Here is a 20,916-nt window from a genome sequence, read left to right as displayed (position 1 = left end):
CTCTAAAGCAAAGTTTTAACAAGGCTCAATGAGCGAGTGCTTCACATAACCGGTGCTTATTGCCTTAATGATTCCTCGCTGTAAGTTACGAGAGAGACTTGAAACAATTACTCTGATTGAAGGTTTAACATCAGTTTAGATAATGAGCCAATGACTTCTCTCGCTGGCACTAAACAGACACTGGCAGCACAACTAATATTGTCACCTGGCAGAGAGCAGCACCGAGGCGCCCAACGTCTTATTCCCAAGGGTACATTAAGGGAGTGGCGGTAACTAAGCTGGCCCTGGTTATAAAGCCGCTATTTGCTGGAACAGGAGATGTCACCGTTACCAACTTCTACTAAGCTGCGTCTTGTATGTTTTTATCAAACTTTTAAAGTTTTCTCAATGTCATTTGTGTGGATTTTGGGAGTAACTTCTTACAATCTAGGAGACTTAACACTTTCATGACTGAGGACATTTTATATATGACCTAGTAGGTTGGAAATATATATATATATTTCAGCAGGAAAATGACCAAAATTGAACAGTAAAACCCACATTGGAGAGGTTTAAATACAATATTTACTTGTAGTTAACCCTTTCCTGGTGCTACATTATTGTCCTGCTTTAGACATAAAACTTACAGCATTAAGCGGTTGTTACAGTCAATTAGGGACTTGACCTTGTGGGATTGGGCAGCTCCTTTCTGTGCCTCCTACCTTCCTGTTCACCGACAATCTAAACGTCTAATACAGGGGTCGGTAAATCCCGGCATGCGTGCCGGACGTGGCACACGGATGACTTCTGTCTGGCACGCCGGCGCTGCAGCTGTCTTACTAAAGCAGCCAATGAGGCCTGACAAGGAGCTTCTGCGCAGGTGCAGAAGCTCCGTTTCGGCCGTCATCGGCTGCTTTACTGAAGCAGCTACCAGGTTTCTGCAGAAGAAGATGCGTGTCTCCAAATGTAAGTAAGACCGGCACTGAAAGTTGAGGGTCACATCTATGAGGCATACTATCAATAGGGGGGACAACTATGTGTTATACTATGAGTAGGGGGGATAACTGTGGAATAGTATGAATATGAGGGACAACTATGTGGCATACTATGAGTAGGGGGGACAACTGGACAACTATGTGGCATACTATGAATATGGGGGGCAACTATGTGGCATACTATGAGTAGGGGGGACAACTGGACAACTATGTGGCATACTATGAATATGGGGGGCAACTATGTGGCATACTATGACTAGGGGGGACAACTATGTGGCATACTATGAGTAGGGGGGAAAACTATATGGCATACTATGAGTATGTCATATGTATGACCCTAGTCTGTGTGTGTCTGTCCATCTGTGTGTGTGTGTGTGTGTGTGTGTGTGTGTGTCTGTGTGTCTTAGGGAATTTAGACTGTAAGCTCCAATGGGGCAGAGACTGATGTGAGTGAGTTCTCTGTACAGCGCTGTGGAATTAGTGGCGATATATAAATAAATGGTAATATAGATGATGATACTATGACTATGGAGGACAACTGTGACATAGTATGAATATGTGGGACAACTAGGTGGCATTCTGATTTGGGGGCACAACTGTGGCATACTATGAATTTTGGGCACAATTATGAGGCATGTTATGAATTGTGGGCAGAACTATGCGGCATGATGTAAATTGGGGGCACAATTATGAGGCATGATGTGAACTGGGGCACTACTGTGTGGCATAACATTTATTTGCAGGTCCCATAACTGTTAATATGATATTAGCATCATAAAATGAGATCTAATTATATTGTATGTATATATATATATATATATATATATATATATATATATATCCAACTGCCACACCTGGACTTGACCATATTTTAGCCGTACACTGTTACTGAAGGATTGCCAACCCCTGGTCTAATAGATCACTTCTCACACAGATACTTGCAGCCACACGTACGTACATTCTAATATTTGCTGGAAATGTGTAACTAGTGTTTGGTGAATTTATATGGGCCATCATACAAATAGTGTCGTTATCTCTGTGATTTCCGTTTTTCTTTTTAACTTTACACTTTGATTGATTTAATTTCCTTATTAGAGGAACCACAATTTATTTAGCTATTAATGACTACATTTATTTATTTAGTTATTTATTTACTTCTTGTTAACATAAAAAGAGTGATCTTAGATGTCAGTGATGTGATAGGTATTTCCCAACTTAAAGGATATGTCCATCTTTGAGTCAATATTTTATATATGTCAATGTAGGAGAACCATGGGATCTTTTAATTACCTGTCTAAAATTAGTTGCATACACTTTGTAGTATAAATTACCCAAAAAGAACAAAAATCCTCCCTTTTCTTGGGAGGGGGGGGGGGATGTTTGAAATATTGGACTCATGAAGCTAGTTGTGTTTTATAAGTTGTATAGTTGTATTGTGTAAGTTATATAGTTACATTGTATAAGATTTGTTGTATAAGTTTTATAGTTGTATTGTATATGTTGTATAGTTGTATTGTGTATGTCATATAGTTATATTGTATATGTTGTGTAGTTGTGTTCTATAAGTCTATAACTAATTAAGTAGGAAGTTGCATCCCACAAGATGGATGGTCAGAATCACACTGCGACCACGGACATGCCAGTAGATTTCACATAATCCCCATTGCTCTTGTTACTGTGATCCATTCCAAATTTCATAGTTATTGTGTTTGCAGTTTTCCACCAGTTCTACCTGAGGCACAGTTCAAACGTTCTCTGGGGAGAGAGCTGGAGAAATCTGGGATGAGGACATTTATAAAAGCAACACAATAATGGGTTGCGAGCGTAAATGTTTTGATCAAAATATGAACCAATGCCTCATATTGTCACACTGCTAGGTATATATAGATTTGCAGTAGTAAGGATAGGTGCTGGTTTTTGCTTATTTATAATCGTCTCTTTTGTGTGTTTGAATGTTTTTATTACACTGTTAGAAAGACACCTAGGAATTTGCTGCTACAGATAAGGCTTTCTAACACCTTCCACGCAAATTCTCTAATGGGGAGAAAATTGCTCTGTAGCCTCTCGCAAACAAGAAACACCGATGAATGTGCCTTTTCTACCCCTTGTATTTCACTAACATAATCTCATTTTGCAAAACCAAAATTTCTTTATGCATGTGGATGCCAAATAGGCGCCTAGCCTGCACCTAGCGTTAAGTGTTCTAATGCGCCCATCTCCTGCATCAGAAGACGCTAAATTCTGCCAATCCGCCATCGTGACCAACAAATTCATGAGCTTCCACGTACAATCCGTGCAAAAGTAGGTACATTAGTCACAAAGTGAGATTTGCACAGCAGACCGGCAGTTTTGTACTTTCATAAATTACCCTAAAGGGCTAATTTTTAACACATCCTCAATGATACCGGAGACCAGGGAGTAATAAATGTATTCACTTGCGATTCTGGCAAATCAACGATATTTGGCGACTTTGTTGACCAAATTTAAAACGGCAATGCGTTTAAAGGCAAAACTTGCCTTTAAATAAATTGCCGTTTTAAATTTGGCCAGCAAAGTCGGCAAATATTGTTGATTTGCTAGAATCGCAAGTTAAAACATTTACCCCCAGGCCTGAGCTTATAGATTGCTTTCTGTACCTTCCAGCCGCACTTTATATTGGATGTATAAGCATTTTTCTAACAATATAATAAAAGTATTTACACACAAGTGACACGTAACAAAGTCAGTTCCCGAACTCTCACGATTTACCCTCATATTTTGCTGTTCGTCAATAATGTTTCTGTCTTGAAATGACAGCTGGCTCCTAATAAGACAAATGACGACCATCTATTCTAGTAACCAGCTGTCATCTTCTTTTATATATAAACTATAATAAATAAATGTGTTTTTGGTCATTTGTAACTGTATAATGTGACACTGGGAGCAAAACTTTACACCGCTAGAATATTTAACTCATTTCTGCATTGCATTTAAAGATTAACTTACAAAGTAACATTTCTCAGGAAATACATCTACTTGTATTATAACAGTGTTTATAAAATGTCTCGTGTGACATTCTACCTCCAGACTTCGCTTTGGGCCTTAACAAGAAACAAATCTGAATCATACGCACTGGAATGTAAAGGAGTTAAGGACACATCTGTCCGGGTTGTAGGTTTAATTCAGTGAGCGCAGGAGGAAATGTTTATCTGATCAGCAGGTGTCACTGTAACAAAGACAATGTGCCCCATTCTCCCTCAGTTATGGATAATGAAACCATCACAAATAGATTAAACCATAGAGAGAGAGGAATTCCGCGTGAATGCTGTCATGTGACCCGGCTTTGATACATGAATAGCAGCAGCTTTTCATTATTATCCTATTGTATTTATTCGTATTGAAGGATCTGTAATTTTTGTGCTTTAAATTATAAGGTGCTTTCTATAAACCAGAAGTAGGCAGTCTCTCCAGCTCTTGTGGTCCTACAATTCCCATAATGCCTTGCCCCTGCTCTCTCGTCTCCATGTTATCAGACACGACAAGTTAGTTAGTGGTTCAGTATAAATCATACCTGCCTACTCTCCCAGAATTCCCAGGAGGCTTCCGAATTTCGGGGAGTCTTCACGGACTCCCGGAAGAGTAGGCAAAACTCCCGAAATTTGGCGAAATTTAGGGGGTGGGACTTAATCACAGCATTAAGCTCCGCCCCTCCATTCAATGCCGTGAGTGTTAGCTTTTTATTGTGGGGGTGGTGCTATGGTGATGCAAAACCACGCCCTCCTCCTACCCCATGTCACATGACTTCTCCCTGGGATCTCCCGGGGGAGAAATCTTAAAAGTGGGAATGTATGGTATAAATAAAGGTAGGGATCCTGGAGGGTGGGAACAAGAGTGCTACAGTATAGGAGCTAATGTCAAGGCAAATCAGAAATTGTATTCCAAATCAAAGTACAGTGGGCCTAAGTCACTAAGAAGAGCAAAGCATAAAAAAATGAGTTACTTTGCACCTTGGCAAAACCATGTTGCATTGGAGGGGGAGGTAAATTTAAAATGTGGGGACAGATTTATAGTTGGGGTAGGGCATGTCCTAGATCAACTTTACATTTCAGTGTAAAAATAAAGCTATCAAGTATTTGTGTGTTACATGATAAAGCAGACAGTATGTAACTTATGTGGAAAATAATAAACTAATTTGCATCCTTTGCATTGTAACATGGTTTGTCCATGTAATTGTTTAAGTGTAATCCCCAGTCAGTAACCCTAGACTACAAAAATCATTAAGAAGTCTAGGTATGGGGGAGGGGTGTTGTAACACCCCATTGCCCCCTACTCTGGCTCTAAGAAACCTTGTCACCAGATAATAACATCCTGCTATACAGAAAGCGTTAAGGAGCCCAATGATGGGGGGTGGGTGGTAATACCCAGATCTCCCAAATTCTGGCTTCAATAAACTCAGGGTTCCTCTTATGTGATGCGGTAGGTTTTCTAGTGTTCAAAATGTTATGTCCTGTTGGGCTGCACATATTATGCATTTCAATAGCAAAAAAAGTGCATTATCATTTTCAAGTGCAGAAGTTATTAGGAAGACCTATGTGTAGAACATACTTGGCTACTTTCAGGCAGAGCAGTCCGGGAGAGGGGCGTGACTAGAGGACGGGAGGGTGTGGGGCGCGGTCAATCTCGTCATTTTGGCCCCGCTCCCACGGCGGGAATGTCGTTTTGTTGCAGGGACGGGGCCAAAATGACGCAATTCACCCTGCGAATCAAGTCTCCCGGGAGATTTGCCTGCTCTTCCGGGAGTCCGGGAGTCTGACCCGGATTTCGGAAGTCTCCCGGACATTCCGGTAGAGTTGGCAAGTAAGGTGTAGAATCCTGCTTTGGAAATTTGCCACAGCAGGAACCACATAGTGGGCCTGATTCATCAAGGAAATGAATGAACGCAATTTGCAGCTTTTTAAATTCGGACGGAAATTGCACCCCGTATAGCCGTATTCAAGTACAAACAGATCTCAAGTAATGTTTCTAGATGGCTGTGGGTATAAGTACACTCTGCCTCTACGGCACTTGTCGTATATAGACAGACACAACACAGGATACACAAAGTGCATATGTGCATTTTGTCACTCGGCACTTACACCTGACCTGTAGCTGGTGCAGGGGATATGGCAAAAAATCTCGTACATCAGAGATGCCGAGAGCTTGAATCAGACATCCTTGGCTCGCCCCTTACTGTACACAGCCGACGAGCATACGCTCCTTCTCTTCCTCCGTCCACCACTGACACCACAGGCAGTCGGAAGTGTCCTTTGTGTTTGAAGATGAATTGCATGCACTTGCGGTCACTGGCGTGGAGTCCTTTTTGAGCATGTGCAGATAAATTTTACAGCAATATCAATAAAAACACTTTTTTGGCCATTTTTGGGTAGATTACTTTGCCATAACAGGAGGTATAAGCAAACTAATGGTATTTTCTCAATAACAAACAAGGTATAATTTGTGTGGGTACTGCATAAACAAAGTACTGATACTGATTTTGGAATGTGACCAGCCCAAAAAATGCCAAGATATGTTGAGCACAGGGGAGAGAATGCCTCAGGGGTACAAGGGAGAGGAATGCAGTAAAAAATTAAACAGTTCTATTTTTTTCTTTTATTTAAAATTGAATATTTTTTTTTTATTTCAAAGCAACTGAAATAGTGAAGTCACTGACATCTAAAAGAATTGAATATGGGGACGGACGGACACGTCTTGCGATGGGAAGAGGGCAGAACGCTTCGTTGGTGCCTCTGGTAGCAGATTCCACTTCCTAATCCATCTATTAAATGTGAAGTAACAACAAAATCCTTCTAATCAAAACAAAGACCAGGGACAAAAGAATATTTGGTTCTCCTTCCCCCTTTGTGCCTGATCCTCACCCAAATAGTTTCCTTTGTACATGTGGAAGCGGACGACTTGTCGGAAGGATATTTCTCTTTCAAGGAAAGAGTCTTTTCAAGTCTTTATCTCTTGTATTGTCACAGATATGTCACATTGCGTTACATAATAACAAGCTTCAAGGAATTAAAACATTCCACTACTAGGCAAACTAGGGCTGAGAATACCGTACATGCGGAATATAAATAATGCATAACATTGTAATAAAATATATATCTATCATCAGCTTCTATGTTGTGAAATGTGTTTAATACATAATTAATATACGTATTATGTAGGTCTTCAAACAGATTAGGTAATTCAATCTTTGCAGACATTAGGGTATTTATCAACATTGTATTTAACTGCAGGATTTGCACTCAACCAAACCAACAAATCGGCGATCAGCTTTTATCTGTCTAGACTCTAGAGCCTGATTGGTTACTGTGATTTGGATACATTTTGCACCTAAATGCAATTTTAATATATAAGTTCTACTATGCATGAAACATAATTGGCCTGATTCATTAAGAAACACAGGTTAATTTGCATGCCTTATTTTGCGTAAAATCGCTCTGCCTATTGATAACGATGACTACACGTACGGGTGCTACAACATGTGTTTGAATATAAGATAAACTGTATTAATTAATTTTATGTACAGTAAGCATTAAAAACATCCTGATTTATGTATTTCATAAAAAAAATTGGGGGATTTTTCTTTTATTAATGATTTTTGCATTAAAATTAAATTCATTTTATGAAATCTTTTTTTGTTTCCCATGCATTCTGATGGGACTTTATATCATACTTGCCTATTTTTGCAGGCAGCTTTCCGGGAGCTGGTCCATCAAGGGGGGCGTGGCCACGCACGGTGCACCGTTAGGCTCTGCCCCCTGTCAATCTCAGGCAATTTTAGCCAATCGCAGCAGGGGGCGGGGCCACGCTGACGCGTTTAGCTCTGCCCCCCGCCATCTTCAACAACGCCGAAATCTGGATCCAGGATTTTTGCCTGCTCTCTCGGGATTCCGGGAGAACTCCTAACAATTCGGGAGTCTCCCGGACATTCCGGGAGAGTAGGCAACTATACCTTATATTGCACATATGCCTGTACGTATCCAGCACTGTCTTCTGTCTAATTACATACGGCAAGTAACGTATAGCCAGAGCGTACTTATACACAGTATAATGTAAGCGTTTCTTGAGATCCGCCTGTACCTGAGTAGGAGTCGATGTTTGTGTAAATTGCGTGCAATTGTTTGAAACGCAAGTTGCGTTCAGATTGCGTTCCTTAATGAATCAGGCTCTATATGTAATGAGAAGAGATTCCATAATTGGTTTCAATGTATTGTAATAATGTATAAATGTTTATGTGCATGATTTAAAAAAAACACATAATTGTTTCAGATTTAAAATGATGATGACTATTATTATTATTAGTAGTAGCAATAATAATAATAATAATAATAATAATAATAATAATAATAATAATAGTAATAATAATAAGAATAATAATAACAGTAATAGTAATAAACTTTAAGTACAAATTGCCATTACTCAGCATTTTAGATAAGACCAGCAGTGTTTTCACTGACTGAAACCAATTAATTTTTTGTGGCCTTTAACATGTTATTGTTGTATTTGAATTTAACATCTGCTTCTGCTTTTCGTGTTCCTTGTATAAGGTTGATCTGAATAATTATCCTTCATATTGTCAGGAATAATTGACTACGCCTGGGTACACACTACAGAAAAATTCCCCCGATGCGATATCGTTAACGGTTTTACCAACAACTGAAAAATGAAAGTGCCGATCAGCAGCCAATTCATGTGCACACACTGAAAAGGTTTTATGCGATTTACCTTAAGATCTGTGATCTTCATCTGTCATAACCATCGGCTGAAAAGATGGTGACTCTATACACTCCATAGAGATCTATGGACACTGCTGGTCCTGAGTGCTTACACACTGCAGGATTGGAACGACATCGTTCCATCGTTGAACTCGAATTTTAGTCCAGTTTAAAAATCAAATCAAATGATACGATGAGCTTTGGAACGGTAATCGTTGCAGAGTACACATTAATGTGATATTGGGCCAAACAGTCATTTATCATTTGATTGGCTCAATAATCGGCTGAAAATACTGTAGTGTGTACCCAGCCTAACTAATTGGTGTCGCCAAATCCAGTCTTTACTACGATAAAGTCGTTCTAGGTAAAACTGCTAATCACAATTATAAAAATATTAAACTATAAAACAATACGATGAGAAGCCACATAGGGATATTTTCTAATAGTTTTGCTTCACCAATAACTCACAGATGAGCTGTGTGAATGTGCTGTGTGAATAACTCACAGATGTGCTACGTGAATAACTCACAGATGTGCTGCGTGGATAACTCACAGATATGCTACGTGTATAACACAGATGTGCTGTGTGAATAACTCACAGATGTGCTGCGTGAATAACTCACAGATGTGCTGCGTGAATAACTCACAGATGTGCTTCGTGAATAACTCACAGATGTGCTATGTGAATAACTCACAGATGTGCTGCGTGAATAACTCACAGATGTGCTGTGTGAATAACTCACAGATGTGCTGCGTGAATAACTCACAGATGTGCTACGTGAATAACACAGATGTGCTGCGTGGATAACTCACAGATATGCTACGTGTATAACACAGATGTGCTGTGTGAATAACTCACAGATGTGCTGCGTGAATAACTCACAGATGTGCTGCGTGAATAACTCACAGATGTGCTTCGTGAATAACTCACAGATGTGCTATGTGAATAACTCACAGATGTGCTGCGTGAATAACTCACAGATGTGCTGTGTGAATAACTCACAGATGTGCTGCGTGAATAACTCACAGATGTGCTGCGTGAATAACTCACAGATGTGCTGCGTGAATAACTCACAGATATGCTGCGTGAATAACTCACAGATGTGCTGCGTGAATAACTCACAGATGTGCTGCGTGAATAACTCATAGATGTGCTGCGTGAATAACTCACAGATGTGCTACGTGAATAACTCACAGATGTGCTGCGTGAATAACTCACAGATGTGCTGCGTGAATAACTCACAGATGTGCTACGTGAATAACTCACAGATGTGCTGTGTGAATAACTCACAGATGTGCTGCGTGAATAACTCACAGATGTGCTACGTGAATAACTCACAGATGTGCTGTGTGAATAACTCACAGATGTGCTGCGTGAATAACTCACAGATATGCTGCGTGAATAACTCACAGATGTGCTGCGTGAATAACTCACAGATGTGCTACGTGAATAACTCACAGATGTGCTGCGTGAATAACACAGTTGTGCTGCGTGAATAACTCACAGATGTGCTGCGTGTATAACTCACAGATGTGCTGCGTGAATAACACAGATGTGCTGCGTGAATAACTCACAGATGTGCTGCGTGAATGATTCACAGATGTGCTTCGTGAATAACACAGATGTGCTTCGTGAATAACACAGATGTGCTGCGTGAATAACTCACAGATGTGCTTCGTGAATAACTCACAGATATGCTGCGTGAATAACTCACAGATGTGCTTCGTGAATAACTCACAGATATGCTGCATGAATAACTCACAGATGTGCTTCGTGAATAACTCACAGATATGCTACGTGAATAACACAGATGTGCTACGTGAATAACACAGATGTGCTGCGTGAATAACTCACAGATGTGCTACGTGAATAACTCACAGATGTGCTTCGTGAATAACACAGATGTGCTACATGAATAACTCACAGATGTGCTGCGTGAATAATTCACAGATGTGCTACGTGAATAACTCACAGATGTGCTACGTGAATAACTCACAGATGTGCTTCGTGAATAACTCACAGATATGCTACGTGAATAACACAGATGTGCTGCGTGAATAACTCACAGATGTGCTACGTGAATAACTCACAGATGTGCTGCGTGAATAATTCACAGATGTGCTACGTGAATAACTCACAGATGTGCTTCGTGAATAACACAGATGTGCTGCGTGAATAACTCACAGATGTGCTACGTGAATAACTCACAGATGTGCTACGTGAATAACTCACAGATATGCTACGTGAATAACACAGATGTGCTACGTGAATAACACAGATGTGCTACGTGAATAACTCACAGATGTGCTACGTGAATAACTCACAGATGTGCTGCGTGAATAACTCACAGATGTGCTACGTGAATAACACAGATGTGCTGCGTGAATAACTCACACATGTGCTGCGTGAATAACACACATGTGCTGCGTGAATAACACAGTTGTGCTGTGTGAATAACTCACAGATGAGCTGCGTGAATAACTCACACATGTGCTGCGTGAATAACACAGTTGTGCTGCGTGAATAACTCACACATGTGCTGCGTGAATAACACAGATGTGCTGTGTGAATAACTCACAGATGTGCTGCACCAATAACGATCCGGAGTTCTGCCCAGGGCCGGCTTAACAGCATTATAGTGCTCTGCCTGGGGCCCTTCCTAAAACTGATACAAAGCCACTGTCGCGTCATAGCCTTCAAACGTCATTGCGCTCTGTTCCATTTCTTTCATTATGTACGTTTAGTAGGTAGCAGAGAAGGCAACTGACACAGACTGTTAGAAATATTAGAATAACTTTATTATAGCTTCCCTGCTTCAAAAAAATGATGTGTGTTGATTTTGTCTTATGTACAATTAGTAAGTGTACTTTGTTTTTGTCAAGATCAAAATATGTATTCACAACAGCAAGATCGCATGTACAGATCACAGCTGACACTGATGTGATTAGTCTGCCTAAACATTTTAATAAAGAGGTTTTGAAGTTTCTGAATAAACCTCTCGGAATATTATACTGAAAATTTGGCAAGCCTATGGGGCCCCTATGCTCGTCGGGCCCCGGGGCATAGCCGGATTAAGGGGGGGCACAGGGGGCACGTGCCCGGGGCCCCCTATCTCTGAGGTCCCCCCGCCTCCTGGGAGGAGAGTAGCTGCTGCAAGTGCTGCAGGTAGAGGTTGGCAATGTAAACCCCTGCCCTGCCTGGTGTGCCTTATGTTTTTAGTAACCCTCTTTTTCACCACCACCACCCGCAAGGGGGGGGGGGAGGGTGCCGCGATCGGGGGAGGGCTGGTGAAAAAGAAAGTTAATAAAAACATCATTGGTGGTCAGTGGCAGCAACAGGCAACCAATCGTGAGGCTGATTGGTGCTCACTTCCTGTCTGAGCAGCGCAGAGTGATGCAGCAGAGAGCAAGGTAAGTGTGTGTGTCTGTGTGTGTGTGTGTGTGTGTGTGTATGTTTTTTGACACGGGGGCTTGTGGCAGTCTAATGTGTTTGAAGGCAGCAGGGGGCTTGTACCAGTCTAATGTGTGTGAAGTCAGCAGGGGGCTTGTGTCAGTCTGTGTGTGAGGGTAGCAGGGGGCTTGTGGCAGTATAATGTTTGTGAGGGCAGCAGGGGGCTTGTGTCAGTCTGTGTGTGAGGGCAGCAGGGGGCTTGTGGCAGTATAATGTGCGTGAGGGCAGCAGGGGGCTTGTGGCAGTATAATGTGTGTGAGGGCACAGGGGTTTGTGGCAATGTAGTGTGTGTGAGGGCACAAGGGGCTTGTGGCAATGTAATGTGTGAGGTAGGTAGTGGCTAATTAATGGGTGTTATTTTGTTTGTGGGGTGATGGTGGGGCAATTTAATTTAATAGTGGGGTTGGTGCAGACTTATCAATGTAGGGTGGGATGATTCATTTAATGTAGGGGGCTTTGGGCGCTATTAATTAAATGTGTGGCAGAGTTTTGGAAAAAGGATTGCTATTTCTTAAAACTGTGTTCACTCATTGCTGATATTTCTATATGTCATGTACGTACTCTATTTCCAAACAGGGAACCAACATTCCAGGATCCAGAGCACAACTGAGCTTAGGACCAAAGCATCAGCAACAAGTATTGAAAGCGGGAAGAACAGGTAGGAGAGAGCAGGACATTCTGCCAACTGTTTGGGGACTGACCCACTCAGTCAGGACTTTGTCCCGACTACAGGAACAGTTGGGAGGTATGTCCCAGTTCACACTGCTCTACTCATGAAGGGGGGCTGCGTGCACCTAACAGTAGTGCACACAGTATTGTCTGTGAATTTGTCTAAAATTATACCCATAGTACACTTTAGGGGCCCCCTTGTCTGAAGTGCCCCGGGCCCCCCAGAGCCTTAATCCAGCTCTGCCCCGGGGCAACTGCTCAGCATGCCCATTTGTTAGGACATCTCTGGTTCTGCCCCTGATGTAGACGTTTAGCTTATTGGGGACAAAGCGATGAAGAGCATTAATTTAGGGGGTCCTCCAAATTATCAGGTGGACAAAGAGCCATTTCTCCCCAGCAGAGCTATACACATCACTTAGGTTCCTTAGATTGGGGGTCATCCATAAATCTCAATGTGACGCCGTCACCAACATCCTGGCACATTAGAACACAATTATATTCTGCACAACTTCAAAAATGACAGCAGCAGAGTCATCAAGAACCAACACTGTCCTCTGGTAAATGTGTCTAACAAGGTGACAGAGCAACATGGGAAGAGTCCGATCACATAGAGAAGAGGAGACGTTCACCGTGCCGGACTAATCATCTGGAACATATGGTGAAACAGACATGACTGTTGCCCACTGAGGGCGCTATATATAATACAGTATAAATACTATGTTTAACTTGCAGTGTCCTGAACAGAATTTGCCTTTCAGGGATATTTATAAAAGCAGCTGCGTTCTCCGTTATAAACGCACCCGTCTGTGAGAGCGTTATTACTATCTGAATGAGGGTAATAACTTTCACCGCACTCCAGATGTGCAGCAGAAAGTCTGCTTTTAAGTGACAGCACAAGTATCATGATTTTACTATATCTGTTTACTCAGCTGATATAATCCAGAAGCTTTCAAGACAGTTTCTGACATGTAGTTGTGGTATTCTTAGGATAAGAGACATTGCTGTGGTTTATTTATGGAATGTACAGGTCCAAAATGTACATTTCTTGCAAAAATCTGAATTTTAAACTGGCGCACAGCGATCCAATGTAGACGGAGATTTTGCTGTTACGCGGATTTACTGAGCTATTACAGAACTGGATGTCCAAATTAGATGGAAGTTTGGCCATCAAGAATGTAGATCACATTATCACCCCTATTAGTTGCTCTGCTCTCCCGGAATGTCCGGGAGACTTCGGAATTCTTGGGAGTCCTTCTCTTTCGGGAGAGCAGGACAACCTCCTGAATTCTGCCCGCTTTGTTGGTGAAGTGGGTGGGGGCGGGGCTAATTGTGTCATCATGGCTCCCCCCCTTCTTTAACAGGGCAAAATGGGTATTCTTCTCTCACCTCTGTGATCTCTCTGATTTCTCAAACTCTCCCTTCAGACTCTCGGACCACCATCTCCTCTCCTTTACTCTGTCCTCCTCCCCTGCTCCCCCCCCCGCCGAAAGTCACCCTCACCAGACGCAACCTTGAAGCGATTGACCTTACCTCTTTCTCCTCCTCTCTTGATTCTCTCCTCTCTCCCCTCCCTTCCCTGGCCTGTCCAGACCAAGCGTCCTCTCTCTACAACCATTCACTCACTACTGCCCTGGATGCTGTCGCCCCCGCCGCTCCTATCCGCCGCCTTATTCCTCAACCGTGGCACTCCAAACTCACTCGCTTCCTCCAAAAGTGCTCCCGCACTGCCGAACGCCTCTGGAGGAAATCTCGCTCCCTCGCTGACTTCCTTCACTTCAAATTCATCCTCTCCTCTTTCTGCTCTGCCCTCTCCCTTGCTAAACAAACCTTCTTTAAATCCCTCATCTCTTCTCAGTCCTCTAATCCCCGCCGCCTCTTCGCAACCTTCAACTCCCTCCTTTCTCCCCCCCCCTCCTCCAGTCCCACTTTCCCTCACCGCTGCTGACTTCGCCACTTTTTTCTCTTCCAAAATTGAGGCCATCTGACTTAACATCTCTTCTTCCTCCCCCTCTCCCCCTGCCCTTATTGCTCCACCCCCATCCAACACGCAACTCTGGTGCTCCTTCCACCCCACATCTGGCGATGAAGTTCGCTCCCTTATTCTTTCCTCTCCACCCTCCACCTGTCCGCTTGATCCCATCCCCTCTAACCTCCTTCGCTCTCTCTCTCCTACTGTCTGCTCCTACCTTGCACACCTACTCAACTTATCACTCGCCTCAGGTGTTGTACCCTCCTCATTCAAACATGCTCTCATCTCTCCTATCCTCAAAAAACCCAATCTTGACCCCACCTCCCTCGCCATTTATCGCCCCATCTCACTTCTCCCCTACGCCTCCAAATTACTTGAGCGGATAGTCTGCTGTCGTCTCACCAATTACCTCTCAGACAATTCCCTCCTCGACCCTCTCCAATCTGGCTACCGCCCCCTCCACTCTACCAAAACTGCCCTGGCCAAAGTCACCAACGACCTCCTCTCAGCCAAATCCATGGGTCACTTCTCCATACTCATCCTCCTCTACCTCTCTGCGGCCTTTGACACTGTGGAACACCCCCTCCTTCTGCAAACTCTACTCTCTCTTGGCCTCTCTGGTTCTGTCCACGCCTGGTTCTGCTCTTATCTCGCCAACCGCACCTTCTCTGTCTCCACATCTGGCTCTGCGTCCACCCCCTCCCCTCTCCCGGTTGGAGTCCCCCAGGGCTCTGTTCTCGGCCCCCTACTATTCTCGCTCTACACTTCCTCACTCGGGACTCTCATCTCCTCCTACGGTCTTCAGTATCACCTCTATGCTGATGACATTCAGCTCTACGTATCTTCTCCTGATCTCTCTCCCTCTCTCCTCTCTCGTGTATCTGACTGCCTCTCTGCCATCTCCTCCTGGATGTCCTCGCGCTTTCTCAAAATTAATATCTCTAAAACTGAACTAATTGTCTTCCCTCCCCCCAGGCTTCCCTCTCACCACAACCTCTCCATCGTGGTTAATAATTCAACCATCTCCTCTGTCACCCAGCTCCGTTGCCTGGGTGTCACCCTTGACTCTTCTCTCTTCTTTGTCCCCCACATCCAATCTCTAGCCCAAACCTGCCGCTTCCAGCTGCGTAACATTGCCCGCATCCGGCCCTTCCTCTCACAAGATGCCACCAAAACCATCATACACGCTCTCATCATCTCCCGCCTTGACTACTGCAACCTTCTCCTTACTGGCCTCCCCCTCTCCCACCTCGCCCCCCTTCGCTCTGTTCTCAATGCGGCTGCCCGACTCATCTTTCTCTCACGCCGCTCCTCCTCTGCCTCCCCTCTCTGCCTTGCCATACACTGGCTCCCTTCCCCTACAGGATCCTTTTCAAGCTCCTCACCACCACTTACAAAGCCCTCTCCCAGTCTACTGCCCCCTATATCTCCAACCTCCTCACCATTCACACCCCTGCCCGCTCCCTGCGCTTGGCCAATGACCGTCGCCTCTCCTCCACTCTGATCACGTCTTCCCACTCCAGAATCCAAGACTTCTCCCGAGCTGCTCCCCTCCACTGGAACGACCTCCCTCGCTCCATCCGTCTCTCACCCAGTCTGTGCTCCTTCAAACGGGCACTCAAAACTCACCTGTTCCTCAAAGCCTACCAACAATCCATTTAACCCTTACCTTGTTGCACCTTCGCAAACATCCTTCTCTCGTTCTCCCCTCTCTCCACCAGCCCCGTCTTTCTCTCCCTTACTTTAATGGCTCCCTCCTGTGCCTGTTTGTCCACCCTCCCTTAGAATGTGAGCTCGTATGAGCAGGGCCCCTCTCCCCTCCTGTCTCCATACCTGTTCTTCTACTCCATCTTCGCTCATATTTCTGCCCGGAGTTCTGAAGTATTGGTACTTTGTGTTTATTGCTCTGTACTATGTCACCCTGTATGGTCTCCTGTTTGTATTATGTACGGCGCTGCAGAAACCTTGTGGCGCCTAACAAATAAATGATAATAATAATAATAATAATAATAATAATAATAATAATATTGTATAGCAGGCGGCGGGGCCTAATGATGAGATTAGCGAGGCCACTTCTTCAAAACACGGACAACTTTGGGGATGTCCCCGAGGCAAGTATGCTATTAGTGAGGTTGTAAAATGACCACAAACAACGACCAGCACTAGGAATCCACTAACCATATTTTCCACCATGTCCAAAAATAATCAGATTCTTCGCTGATCTCTTTACATACATTTCAACATTTCTTTAATTATAATCGCAGTGATCCAGGATAACTGTGGTCTAAGCTGAGTGTGATAAATGTATTAAGTGATGATTATCTTCTGGATATAGTCTGAAGAGAAACCTTAACACTCGCACATCTGAATTTCTAATTATATTTGCAGATCTATGTAAGTCAGGAATATTCTATAGAAGGTTTCCTGCCTGATGAGAAATTGATGCTAAACTAAGGAGGCACAATCCAATAAAATGAAAGATTTGTCTTCTATCAGGATTTAATGCTGAAAATCCAGAGTATTTGTAGTAAAACATCACTCTCGCTAAACAAAAAATATATAGGAAAGATTGTATTCATATAGATAACAATTACCATACATTTCAGACAGCCGGCTTTACCATTATGGTAAGATATGTTAAGGTGTATTCCTAATACATACTCCAATCAGCCACAACATCAAAACCATTGATAAGTAAAGTGAATAACATTGATTATATCGGTACAACGGCACCTACCAAGGGGTGGATTATATTAGGCAGCAAGTGATCACTCAGTTCTTGCACTTGATTTGTTGGAAGCAGGAAAAATGCGTAAGGATTTGAGTGGCTTTGACATGTGCCAAATAGTGATAGTTAGAGAATTGGGTCAGAGTATCTCCAAAACAGCAGGTCTTGTGGGTGTTCCAGGTATGCACTGGTTACTACCTACCAAAACTGGTCCAAAGATGGACAACCGGTGAACCAGGGACAAGTTCATGGGTGCCCAAGGCTCACTGATGTACATGAGGAGCGAAGGCTAACTCGTCTGGTCCAATCCCACAGAAGAGCTACTGTAGCACAGATTGGTGAAAAAGTTATTACTGGCTGTGATAGACAGGTGTCAGAACACACAGTGCATCAAAATTTGCTGTGTAAGTGGCTGCGTAGCCGCAGACCGGTCAAAGTGCCCATGCTGACCCCTGTCCACAGCCAAAGCACCTACAATGGGCACGTGAGTGCCAGAAATGGACCATAGACCATTGGAAGAGGGTGGCCTGGTCTGATGAATCACATTTTCTTTTTGATCATGTGGACAGCCGGGTACGTGTCTGTCATTTACCCGGGGAAGAGATGGCACCAGGAAGCACTATGGGAAGAAGGCAAACCGGCGAGGCAGTGTGATGCTCTGGACAATGTTCTGCTAGGAAACCTTGGGTCCTGGCATTTATGTGGATGTTACTTTAACACGTACCACCTACCTAAACATTGTTGCAGACCAAGTCTACCCCTTCATGGTAACAGTATTCCCTGACGGCAGTGACCTCTTTCAGCAGGATAATGCACCCTGCCACACTGCAAAAAATTGTTCAGGAATAGTTTGAGGAACATGAAGAATAGTTCAAGGTGTGGACTTGGTCTCCAAATTCCCCAGATCTCAATCCAATTGAGCATCTGTTGGATGTGCTGTAAAAACCAGTCTGAGCCATGGAGGCCCCACCGCAACTTACAGGACTTAAAGAATCTGCTGCTAACGTCTTGGTACCAGATACCACAGGACACCTTAAGAGGGCTTGGAGTCCATGCCTCGACGGGTCAGAGCTGTATTGGTGGCACGAGGGAGACCTACACAATATTAAGCAGGTGGCTTTAATGTTGTGGCTGATCACTGTATACTGTAGGTGTTTAGATGAATCACACTGGGTGTCACCATATCAGGTATTTTTTAGTTTGAAGTTGTCTTTTGTTAGTAATCTTAGGGGCCTATTTATCAAGGCTTAAACAAATTGTGATCACTTAACTATAGACTCTTCATCTGCAATCAGTGCCACTGTCCTGGCTGAACAATTTTGTTAAATTACAACATTAATTTCTTATTAATGCAAAAAGAAATGATCAATGGTTAGAAAATATAAGGATATTAAATAGTCCCCCTGTTGTGTAGATCGGGATCTGCAGAATTACTACTATATCAGTATCATTTAGTCAGATATATCCTTTGTATTGATTTATTCATTAGCTAAGCTAATTTCTCATTGCTAATGAAAGAACAATGGTTTAGCATATGTGTCTTGCAGGGAACAAGGCGTCTTTTAGCCTTTGCTGACCGTGGACAGAAGCCAACTGTGTCAAATGCTACATTTTACTCTGGGGTTACTATTCATTCATGTCTGTGCCACACTACATCCTTTGCACAGTTGTTATTATATGTTTACAAGATCTATTTCCCCTTTATTATGATCATTGGAGAATGACATAATGGGCAGCCCGGTGACACAGTAGTTAGCACATACTTGCCTACTTTTGGCAAGTTGTATCCGGGAGAGGGGTGTGTCTAGAGGGCGGGAGGGGGCGGTCGCGGCCAAACGCATCATTTTGGCCAAAATTACTTTATTCACCGCGAATCGCGTCATTTTAGCCCCACAATTGCAGGATGCAGGAGACTTTCCAGCTCTCCCGGGAGTGCGTGAGATCGACCTGAATTTTGGGAGTCTCCCATACATTCCAGGAGAGTATGGGTTAGCACTGTTGCCTCACAACTCTGGGATCATGAGTTCAATTCCGACCAGCGCTCTTTCTGCTTGGTGCTTGTATATTTTCTCCAAGTTTGGGGTTTGAGTTTCCTCCAGGTGCTTTACTTTCCTACTACACTCCAAAAGCATACTGGTAGATTATTTGGCAGGTGACAAAAATGTACCTTAGTATTTATGTGTGATAGGGAATTTAGGTTGTAAGCTCCATTGGGGCAGGGACTGGTGTGACTACATATTCTCTGTACAGCGCTGCGCAGTATAATTGGCATGACATAAATAATAATAATAATAATATAATAATGCTTCTTATTACAGATTATTCATATGATTTGATCTTTGTTTCGTTTTTTTACTATAATGCATGAACATAAAATTTTCTTTACAGGTGTTCAGATAATTTTTATCACCAGGAAACTAGAGTTGGAATTAATAGGAGCACTCCAGGTCCAATCAAATATATAAAGATATATACCTTAAATTCAGTTATTGACATCATAAATAAAATATCTGATATATCGGTATTGAAGGACAATTAGCCTTTATCAAAGAATGTTGGCGAAATATAAAAACAAGATAAAGTGATAAAGAAATGAACAAATGTGAACAAAATAGGATAAAATATCAAACCATTTAGTAGTAACCGCTGAACTAACAGTGATATATATAAGTAGATCAATCTCATTTATTGTATCAGATGTTATTAGATTAATGGTCTTAACATAATAATATACTATATGTATGTATATTATATAGATGTTCAAATAAACCACAACTGCCACAAGTATAGAATGATAAGTATGACAATTGAGGCACTTAAAGGGCGACAGGGTTTGTAACAGGCTGAACACTTACCCTGAAGGGGTTAACATCGGGTGGGGCCCGACCAATGATAGCTTCAGTGGGAGGGTCCTGGGTTGAATATAACAAACGTCACTTCCTGGTTTGTCTCACTCTGCAGCACGAGATCCCACCCACCCACTCTTTAGTTAAAGTATTTTATGCGACAAGGTTTGCGGTAGGAAAGCACTGCGTTCAGCGGCTGATTAGTGGGCGCACAGGTAGTTGGCCGCAGGTCACTGTACCCTTAGAGGCACCAGTAACTCCTTTTTGGTCCTTCGGTGAGAAGGGTCCCCTGTCCGGCTCGGTGGGGGAGGGCAGCGTGAGCTTAGAAGGGGCAGTCATTCTGACGCCAATTCAGCGCATGATAGTTTGGGATGTGTTCCCCATAGTTAGTGGATGTACGGCGGTTTGCGCCAGTTCCCACATTATCTGGTTATATCAGCTTGGGAGCTGTATCGCAGTGCCCTTTCTCCTCCACCATAGGTTTAGTTTAATACTAAAATAATAATAAAATGTCCTCCATTTTTTAGCAAACTT

At 43.0% G+C, this 20,916-nt stretch overlaps 1 protein-coding gene across 2 annotated transcripts in view; it reads right to left on the bottom strand.

Annotated features, from left to right (window-relative positions):
• The window catches only part of COL22A1 (collagen type XXII alpha 1 chain), a 281,196-nt gene that overhangs the window by 187,358 nt on the left and 72,922 nt on the right, over positions 1-20,916 (bottom strand). The window lies entirely within an intron of this gene.

This window comes from Mixophyes fleayi, chromosome 5, assembly GCF_038048845.1.
Source record: "Mixophyes fleayi isolate aMixFle1 chromosome 5, aMixFle1.hap1, whole genome shotgun sequence".
Taxonomy (NCBI): domain Eukaryota; kingdom Metazoa; phylum Chordata; class Amphibia; order Anura; family Limnodynastidae; genus Mixophyes; species Mixophyes fleayi.
This window is presented reverse-complemented; position numbering and strand designations above follow the sequence as displayed.